Genomic DNA, 10,670 nt, shown 5'->3' on the forward strand with positions numbered 1-10,670 from the left:
CTGATTTATGCTTCTGCTTACTGATAGAATAATCAGTGGGTCATAAAGATCAGACCGCCTGCCTCCTATCTCTTCGTTTTTTATGTGTGTATTCAACAATCCCTTCTTTGTGATAGTTAGGCCCATGGGACCTTACCAAAACACCAGGCCCCTTTTGTCCAAGCGTATTAAATTGGCTGTTCAGATCAAGAAGAATGTAGTGGATACTTCTATTTTAGACATTAAGCAGTTGGGATAGGACTAAATAGACTAGGATGCTTGACATGTGCAAATGGAGCACTTGCTCACAAGGGACGCTTGGCTGTGTTGCGAGCTAATTCAGTGCACAAAAACCAGGCATTAAATAAATTGTGCATTAACATTTGGTGAGGAGTAATAAGCAAATAGAGATGTCTCAGCCGCTCAGATTAAAAATGAGTGGAAATGTGCATCTCAGCGTTTTTTGCAGTACGTGCAGTGTGCTCTTATTTAAATAAATTAATAGTGAAAATACAATATTTGAAGGCTCCTCTGAAAAATGGCAATACATTGAAATTGGTGCTCTAGTCATAGTGTCGATAGATAGTCCACGTGCTGTTAGTGAACTTGGTAAGTTCTCATGATCAGTCTCAGAGGAAGCAAAGTGTGCGTGTGCTGTGAGTGCTCATTGGTAACACGGGGCTGTAGCAGGAGTGTGAGCAGCATCTTTGTCACAGTGTGACTGTCCGGTAGAGGCACAGGGAGTTTCCTACTCTCCAGAAATGACAATGCAGGGCTTTTGTTGCTGTTGTTTTGGTTTGAGTTTTTGTTGTTATGTGTTCGTGGGTTTTTCTTTTGTTATGTTTATTTGTTTTCCATAAGGAGAAGATTGAGCTGGGCTTGCTGCTTTGGGATTGTAAAAACTTTGGTGATCTTATTGGTGTCGTTTAGAAGTGACTGCTCAGGGTGTGTTCTTCAGATTAAGGTGGTGCTGCCAATTGTCTGGTTAAAGCAGTTTTCTCAGAGAGTAGAATTCATCCCAAAGACCCAAATCATTTTACTGAGCAAATCTTGCAAGAAAATGCCAGACTCAGCAATGCCTCTTGTAGACTTGGAATCAATACCTTTAGTTTTGTTAATCATATTTTTATATAATTATATATATGTATGTATATTATAATTATATAACATTGCAAAAAATCTGAACCTCTTTTTTCTCTCTGTTTTTGTGCTGTTTGAGAAGTACCAAATTTTTAGCCAGCAGTGTGAACAGTAACAAAAATTCAGAATTATATTTGGTCAGGGCTATGAAATGGGCCTGTTTTTTGGTGCTTTCCTTTAAAATCAAGGAATGTCCTACTCTCACAGCACTGGCAGTGTGGGCAAAATGCATGAAAAACAGTACTTTACATATTTCTATTCGAGCATTTATCCCAAGAGATCCCAGAGATCTTCAGTAACTGCAGTGGAACCTGCTTTTGATTGAAGAGAACTGACAGATCTCAGTTGTTGCAGCACATTTCTACGAGTTGTTGTGGGTTTTTTTTTCCTCTCTCACAGTAATTCATTTTCCTGTCTCTAATGGCTGGGCAGGGGAAGGTGGCTGTATCTGAGGAGACTATCTTCGCGAATCTGCTGATATACCAGGAGACAGAAGTGAAGCCGTTTTGGTCTGTAGCTTAAGGATAGTAGCTCACAAGAAACATTCTCGCCGTGGCTGTGCTTTCATGGTGTAGTGAACTGTGTGTGCAGACATACCCTGCTGAAACTCAGTTGTCAGTTTAGTGGAACGAAGCACCCTATGCACCATGATAGAAAGGAGGAAAAAGAAATTCTGCTTATGCCGTCTTTCCCTGTCACTATCACAAACACAGTTGTCTCTCTGATAGACTTTAGGCCAGGTCAGTTATGGATTTTCCTGCAGCACTATCTTCTTGGCTTCTGGAGCATCTTGACCAGTCTACTTAGGAACTGAGTGGATCAAATGAGAACTTGGGTCACAGGAGATGAAAGAGATCTTACAAGAGAACCATGCAAGTCCTGCTGCTCCATTTGGCTCTCAACAGTTCTAGTTCCTACTGAGGAGTGCTTTTTAAAGCCTAGCTCCACTAATGAAAAATGGCACTTCTATTAAATATGTAAAACTACCCAATTGTCAAGTACATACAACATAGAGAAAAGACAGCTGAGCGATGCTGCTTGGCTGCAGGCAGGGATTTGCAAAGTCTGCAAAAGAAAAAACACAACAAATCCCGCAAGGAATGGTAACAATCTGCATTGCAGTACAACTCCTGCAAGAGTGCACTGTACTTTTCATCTTCCTTCATTGTACCTACATGAAAGGATCATCTGGAGGGGCAGCTGTTGGCCTCACACCAATTCTAAATAATGGATGGTACCAGCGTTTGTGTTCTTCTTTTGTGCAGCCAGTTTATGTGTCATTTTACTGGCTCGTGGAGCCCAAGGAAATATGATTTGGAGCCAACTCTGGTTCCATGGCTCTGGTTTGCCTAGCTCAGGAAAAAGACAGGGCTGTTTCAGATGGGCCATCTGGCTCTCTTGTATGGGCTTATTAGTAATAGTGGAGGTGGGTCTATTAGCTTGGGACAGGAACTCAGAAACAGATGCTTTGTTTACGTGGAAAATATGGCTGGAAGCCAAAGCACTAATCATGATTGCCTCTGAAGTGGTTCTAATCATCTGTGTGAGACTGCCTCAGCTCTTGTGTTGTTTGTACAAGCTGGTAGTTTAGAGGTGTTGTGTACAAGATATTTGTAGTCATAATTTCTCCAAACAGGTTAAGGCAAACATTATGAGAATCAGCATATTAATGTGCTGTGTTTCAAATTAGAATTATAAACACTTTCCTCATTGGAGGCCTAATCTGCTAGGAAGAAGCCAGATGTTTACTGATGACACCATTATTTAGAAGGACCTATCAAACTAAAACAAATTATTATTTAACTGGAGGAAAGCCTTTTTTTATGCATCAACCCGATATAATAACTCCGTGCTGATACCAACTGAAGTAATTTTTGCTTTTCAGGCAGCAGACCAAGCATGAATCCCACCAGGCTTGCAGGTTCCTCTTACTGGCTTTAGGAAAGCAAAGGGAGGAGTGCCTACCTTTGAAGAACCTGTATGAAATAAATGGAAGTAGGAAAAACAAGAGTGATGGGAGGGTGTTGCCTTCTTTTTACCAGAAGTGCCTGAGCGACAGACTAAATTACTTTTAAAGACTTCAGTTAGCATTAAAAAAAAAAGAATAAAATAACGTTGAAAGCTTTGAGGAAAATAGAACTATTGAACATACTCTGCTTAATTCCCTTCTCTCTCTCTTTTTTTTTTTTCTTTTTCTTTGTTTTTTACTTGTTCGAATATGTTTTTGAGATGTGGAAGTTATAAGCTAGTGTTCATATATGGTAAAAGTTATGCTTGTATTCTTAAATTATTTGGAATGTTCTGAAATGGTGTCTGATAAGAACACGACAGTTTTAGACAGGCTGGCTTTATCTATTCACTTTTTTTCCCAGCTATCTGGCTCTATCCCTGTTTCCCTAACAGAAATCCGCAGGGAATGCAACTATCTGAATCAATCCCATGATCTTCAGAAAATGTTACTATTAGTCTCAGAAAATATTCTCATCTTATAACTTTGCATCAAAGTAACTTTGTTTTTCTTCCATTAAGTCTTTCCTGCTTTGGTAAGCTGAAAAACCAATAGTGTTATTTGGTATTGTAAGTAACACCAGAATCTGTAGGTTAATACCATGTTTACAATGCTTAGCTTTCAGATTATCATGAAGTTTACTTTTTCTTGTTGAAGTAGTTGAGCTTCAGGCTTTGCTCATACTGAAGTCAAAATGTTGCTGTGCCAAAACAAAGGCCTTTGCTCAATATAGGGAAAAGAAAGCAAGGTAGGAGTGTGGTTTGTCTCATGATTGCAGTCACCTGGAGACAAGTCAGAATATGCAGAATAGGTGCCACCCCAGTATAATTTACATCTTTCTGCCTGTGGGGGCATAAATTGATCCTGTTCATGAGTTCTGATAGGTTTCAAATGGAAAGAAAAGGAACAACACCTTTATTGAAACCTGTGTGTATGGCTGAATTGTCAGTCTGCAAAGTTGGGATATTTTTAATTATATGAAATACACAATAGAGAGGGATTTAGTGTGTAAGGGGAATAAATGATCTCTGAAGTTAACTGTGTGGTAGAGGTACCCCAAACATTACAGTTATTTGCATGTAGTAGAGATTCAGTTTGATTTCCAAAAATTAAAAAGAGTAACCTGAAATCTATGTTTTAGATATGGATATTAGCAAAGGCTGCTGTAGTTACTTGGGATGGTAGGTGGCTTGTAGGAGAAAATAGAATGTATAAGGTGGAACAAAATCTGGCATCATATGGCTATATCTGTTGTTAATTAAACATTGTACCTTTTTTTTCCTCCACTTCTCTATTGCAAAAGCATAAAGATTGGGTGTGTAAAAGCTCTCCTGTCATCCTTTTGATAGGAGAGTATTATAGAATTGAGCACTCTCAGTTCTCTGCTGAAATCTTCCTAGAAGCCTGGACTTGAAGGCAAGCATGATAATCTCTGAGCAAATCCTGCAATATTGCGCTTAATGAAGCCCTTTTGTGGCTAGGCTCTGCAGCCTGTGATACGTGCAAAAATAACTCATGGTTCAAAAAACATCTCTGCACCCCCCAAAGTGTATAAGCTTAATTGGTAGAAATCCCTGCTGTACCTATCACTCTCCTATCTGTATGCTTACTGGGCATGGTTCTCAGAGCACAGGGACAAAATGAAAAGTTATTTAATTTCTTTTCTGTGTGTCAGAACTTTGAGTGCACGTAGGGCCATAAAATAAATAGTCATTTCTTTTTTAATTAGCCCATTCTTCATTCTTACAGCTACTTTATCTGACAAGCGCGTCATCAGTTTTCGCTTCATTTTCAAACTGAGGACAGTGGTACAACTCTATCAAAATGAGCATCTTTTGCATGCTCAGAGAGATTGCTTTGGTGTTCCTGGCATTGCCTGGACTGTGAACGCTGTGGTTTGTGTGAAGATTTTTGTTAATAGCCATGTGGAGTTCCCTGCGTATTGGCTGTATTAATGGCTGCAGGAGTTATCCATATATGAAGTTCGTAAGTTGTACAATTAAATGAGGACATGAAATATTGGCTTAGCTATAGCATCAAACAGAAGATAGCTGAAAACTAAAAATATAACTGAGGTCTTTTTTGAGACTGTTTCAAAACTGTGCATTCTTAATTAGCGTGGTTAGATATTTGATTAGGTGCTATGTCTTTTGTTCAGGAGTCAAGAGAATATTGGGAAGTAACTGTGAGTACAAATTCAATGGTCCTGACCAGAGAAAAGCTCATACTGACACATGTTCAATAGAGACCACAGAATTTACCCAGGAAGAAGGAATTCTACCTTCATAGGCTGAAAATGTATAATTAAAGGCCCAAGTGGATTTTCTTTGAAGTCAGTTGGGGCTACACATGGAGAAAGTAACTGTTCAGTGTAAGTAAAGGTGTCTGGCCCAAAAAAATGTTATAACAGATGTTGTAGCATGTTAAAATAATATAAGAATCAAACACAGAACAAATGTAATGTTTCAGTTAATGAGTCTATTATGCCTTATTTCCCTTGGAAACTTGTAATTATAATTAATTACCTCAAATCTGCTGCTAATCCATTTCAGCTTAGAAAAGACATGAATTTTAAAAAGTTAATTTTCTTCTGCTATGTTCTTATATTTGAATATTGAAATAATATTACAACTGAATAACTTTGATTTTACATGTATCTTCAAATACTTGTCAGGTCCTCACTGTGCTACATTCAGTTGCTGTTGAGCAGGTGCTTGTAAAAATATATCAGGGAGTGAATAGGTAGACTGCGTTTTCACATTAGTTGGAAAATAATATTTAAAATTATTTTCAAGCTGTATTGAACAGGGGTAAAGTTCATGTGTTTCTGTATACTGAAAAGACATATGAAAGCAAAAATGGTACCCTTTCACCAGTTCTCAAACAGGATATTTTTGACTGAACTTTAGAATGTCCAGCCATCATGTCAGTATTCCAGGTGGGGGTCTCATGAGAGCGGAATAGGGGGGCAGAATTACCTCCCTAGACCTTCTGGTCACACTTCTCTTGATGCTCCCCAGGATATGGTTTCATCAACTGACGCCTGCAAATACTTCTCCTCAGGGCTGCTACAAGATACTGTTTTTAAATACTCTGTTGTGACAGGGTACTTCCAAGGGTGTGGCTTGTGTTGTATGATGTTACGGTCTGACACTACGATCTGTTCTTTATCCTAACCAAGTGCTAAGCATTTGTGGAACAAGTGTTATAGACATAGAGATTTTCTTTGCTTCAGTACTTGTTTTTCTGTGAAACAGCCTGATTTGAGACTTGAGTGGTCCTGTCAAATATTCAGTTTTATTTTTTCCTCTACCATTTAAAATGATTCTTTTAGTTGCTACAATGTCATAATGCTTATGAAATAGATGGTGTGATAATAGAGCATAGACATTTCCCAGTTGACCTAGAAGATATTTTGGAGATATTCCATACATTTAAAAATAGTTATGATAAGGATATGAGTCTTTGTTTTGCTGTTCTATAGTATTTTTGCATGATTGCAAAGTAGTGTCCTCATTAGATTTTAATCTTTATCTTGCCCTCCAAGTAGGTGTAGGAGCTGCAGGCTACGTTCTGCATTTCTGGCAACTACTATCCTGAAGGCAGGAAATGGGTTAGGGGAATCTGGTCTAGGTAACCAGGAACGAATCTTTGGAGTTTGGAAACTTCGGAGTTTCTGGAAGAGAACAGGTTGATTTTAGTGTTGTCTTAATAGCTCATGAGCCATATGGGAAATGCCATTATGGGAAGAAATGTATTGTTGTACAAACAGGTGAGGAAAATCTATTTAATTTGTTAAGTGTAAAATCCACCTTTGAAAGTTTGGAATCACCACCTGTGTACAAAGTTTGTATACTAGAATAAAGCTTGTATTCTTCTAGTCTATGTAGGAAAGGCTGTGGTTGATGGTATCCTGAAGTAAACCCTAGTGTATCAGATGTTTAGTGTGATACCTGTGATCTGAGGCAGTTCCTGAAAGGAAGAGAGTTGGGTGTAATTGCTTCAGTTGAGTGAGGTTCTGTGTGTATATTATTGATATCTACTGCCTGAAAATAGTTGTGTGCAGAGGAAACATATTTAAAAAAGGGTTGGGTGTGTTCTAAAACTGAAAAAATTAGGGTATATTGACTCACTGGGTTAAACTGAAAGATACTGAAACACTACTATCCTTATGGTCTGGATTTTATTAGGAAACAAAAGGTATATCAGAAAACATGGAGCATATGGCCTGTAGCAGCTGATTTTTTCCAACCTGATATAATCTGAAAGTGCCCCATTCTATCCATGTGGAGCAGCAGGCATTGACAGCTTGCATTAAATTGTTTTTTATTTTTCTTCTAATAAGTGTTATACTTACCTAGTACCATTTAGCTTGAACTTGGTGATCACTACGGATGCCTTCCAACTCAGGATATTCTATGTTTTTGTGGTAACATGACTGAAACTGTGATTTCTGTGCGTGTGTGTGTGTGTGTGTGTGTCACTGGCAGGATGTGGCAGCGTGTAGTGTTTGCAGCTGAGCGTGCAGATTTGGCTTCCTGTGAAGGACTTCACAGATCCTGCTGGTGTAAGGAGGATTAGTTCTAGATCTCAGGCAGTGATCAGCACTTCTTGCAAAGCTTGTGCTTGAACTACCAGATTCCTAAACCCATGAAAAATGTTTGCAGTGTATGGGAAAGATATTGAGTTAAGATTCCGTTTCAGCAAATTTTAATTCCTCAATTTCTTTGTAAAATATATATATATGGAAAAAAAAATAAATACAATTTCTCTAATATACAATATGTATAGTAACAGAGATAGTTCTAAGTGTAATGGTTTGTATTAAGAGTTTAATTTTTTATGCTTTAGATAAATGTTAAGGAAAAGTGGCTACAACCATAACCATTGTTTTTAAACCAAAAAAATCACAGGTTAAATGTTTAGGCTCAAAGCTTTAATATTTTTAATTGTTGAAACAAATTATGGCTCTGCATATTACTTTTTGCTAATCCTATCCTGTAGCATGCTCTCTGCTCTCCCATGGTATGTTAAAAGGGATTTTACTTGCGTTTAGGCAGTTGAGTAGTTGTCTGCTGTAAAGATAGCAGTTGATAATATTCATTACAACTAATTACAGCAAATTGATTTCTGCTAATGTCAATTAATGTCTTCTAAGAATGGGTAGTGGACAAGAATCAGGACATTTAAGACTTTGGAGTGTTTATTGTGGAATGAGAATCTGCTGTCCTTTTTCAGCTTTAATAGCATCTTGGCAGACTCCTAAAAATACTTTCTCTACTTATTATGTTGACATTATGTGATCAGTTAATTTCAGTATTGTATTTGTAGGAGAACAAGTACAGAGATTAGGGATTGACTGTACTGGAATCTTATCTCCCACCAGTGATGATTCTCCAGTATTTCCAAATAGTAGGGATTGCTGGTTGAGTTGATGTATTTTGTACCTCCCATAGTAGCTTTATATGTATGTTATTTATTTAGTTATTTATTTTTGTATACAAACAATAGTAAAGGTACAAGAGTGCCAGGAAAGTAGCCTACACTGTCTTTCAGACTGGCTTGATTCCTGTGTGTAGGAAAATACTGTTGTATCAAGATATAGAGATTGGCATGGATGCCAGTCTAAAGTTCTTGTGCCAAGTTGCTGTCCACAAAGTTTCTTTTATACGGTTATTTGGAAATTCCATTATGTATAAAGTGTCTCTTTTTAAAAAGAATTTCTTGAATGGGAGTTCTTTCCTCTCTGAAAACTTTTGTTATATTTTTTAGTAGTTACTTGGATTTTTTTGGAGTTTCCTTATTTTGCTTTGCTCCCTGATGTGTTCTTGTGGAAAAATCAGACTCCACATGCCTTCTCTGCCTCGGGTGGCCTTGGATATGCAAATCTGTCTTGAATAGCAGAGGAGTTGATAACTCTGGCCTACAGCTCTCACACAAAGGAGACAGATTTGTCTTCTTTACCCCCTGTTTGTCTCCTCAGGAACTGTGTTCGTGGTTGACAATATAAAGCAAAATGAAGAAAAAAACAAAAAGCCCGCTCTAAGCAAAAGTGAGAGAAAGGGGAGTAGGGAAAGAAAAGGCACTGCTTGTGTTTCAACCAAATAAATTGCTTACTACGTTTTTTGATGGGTGCTTCTCTTACTGTTTTACTCTCATTAGTGGACATGAGGAGTATTTTTCTGTCAGATTCACCGCATTTCCCTACTATTATTGGATTTGCCACAATATGTCACTGTGAAACAAATGTTTCAGCATGGCTCTGAAGCACTTTTACTGAAAAAAAGGTATGAATTGTGTTATCTCCTGTTAACTTAGTATGTTAGAGAAAAAGGAAACACTACTGTGGATGCATGTGGAAGAAAAAGTGGCTATTGTAAACATACAGAAGAAACACAAACCTGTGTCGATTAGCAGCTATGTCAGCTATGGTTAAACAATAAGCAGCTTTTTCTTACTCAGTTTTTTATTTAATGCATTAAATGTTCAATTTGTGGGTTCATCGTTCTTGTAGGTTTTTACCCTTCATTAGTTGGCAATTGAGGTGTTTATCTTAATTTTCTTAAAGGATGTGGAGTGCTAATGTTCTGAATGGCAATTAAAGATCAAAGCTTTTCTTACCGGTTTGTCAGAGAAGGTGCTATAATAGATCCTTTGCGGCAGTGCACCTAGAAACAGTTTCTAGGCTAGTTACTGACCAGCTATTCCTTACCTTTTGCACTGGTTGAATGCAGGAACTAGTAAAAACACTGCAACCAACACACTGGTTTTTGGTTTTTAAAATCTGATGGAGTTTACAGTACGGATGAGAGCAGCAATACCATAATTAGAAAAATGTGAAACTGGAAAGGCCTGTTGCGTGTGTTAACACAAAAGCCTCTACAAAAGTTCAGCAGAGAGAATTTTTGATGTAGCAGGAGTGTTAACAGCTGCACTAAATTAGAAGCTGTCTATGGAATCCATAATAAAACAGACAGTGAGGCTTCAAACAGAATTTCCATGAGTGAGTGTGCCTATGTTCCAGAGCCATCACTGCTTTTCTTTTGCTTTATAACCTTCCCTCTTTCCAATTTTCTTTTTCTGATTTTGTGTTTTTATAAACAATAATGCAGTTAAAGAGCTTTCTGACATTAATGATGTAAATGCATTGTTCAAAACCAGTGACTTTTAAAAATAAATTAATGGCTTAGTAGGAAAAATGAACTAATTGCTGCAGCAGGAGGCCAGTGAGTCTGTAGGAGTTTTAGACTTACTCAGAAAATTGGTGAATTGTGAGCAGCAGAAATAGAAGTTTCATTATGCTGCCCTACATAGGTGCTTCAGATTCCAGAGAGTGTTCACTGGACAGAATGTGTCTCATTTCGTTCCAGTAGCTCTTTTGTATCTAAAAACCACTGGACTTAAAGAAGATGTTCAGAGTGAAGTTTTTGTTTCCCGTGTGTGGTAGTTTGTTATTATTTCCTATCAGCATAGAGGCCTCTTCCATTCCATTTTCAGAAGGTTTCTACTCATTTTGGTGTCCTTTGCCAGGCTCCTGCCTACA

This window comes from Coturnix japonica, chromosome 10 (genome assembly GCF_001577835.2).
Source record: "Coturnix japonica isolate 7356 chromosome 10, Coturnix japonica 2.1, whole genome shotgun sequence".
NCBI lineage: Eukaryota > Metazoa > Chordata > Aves > Galliformes > Phasianidae > Coturnix > Coturnix japonica.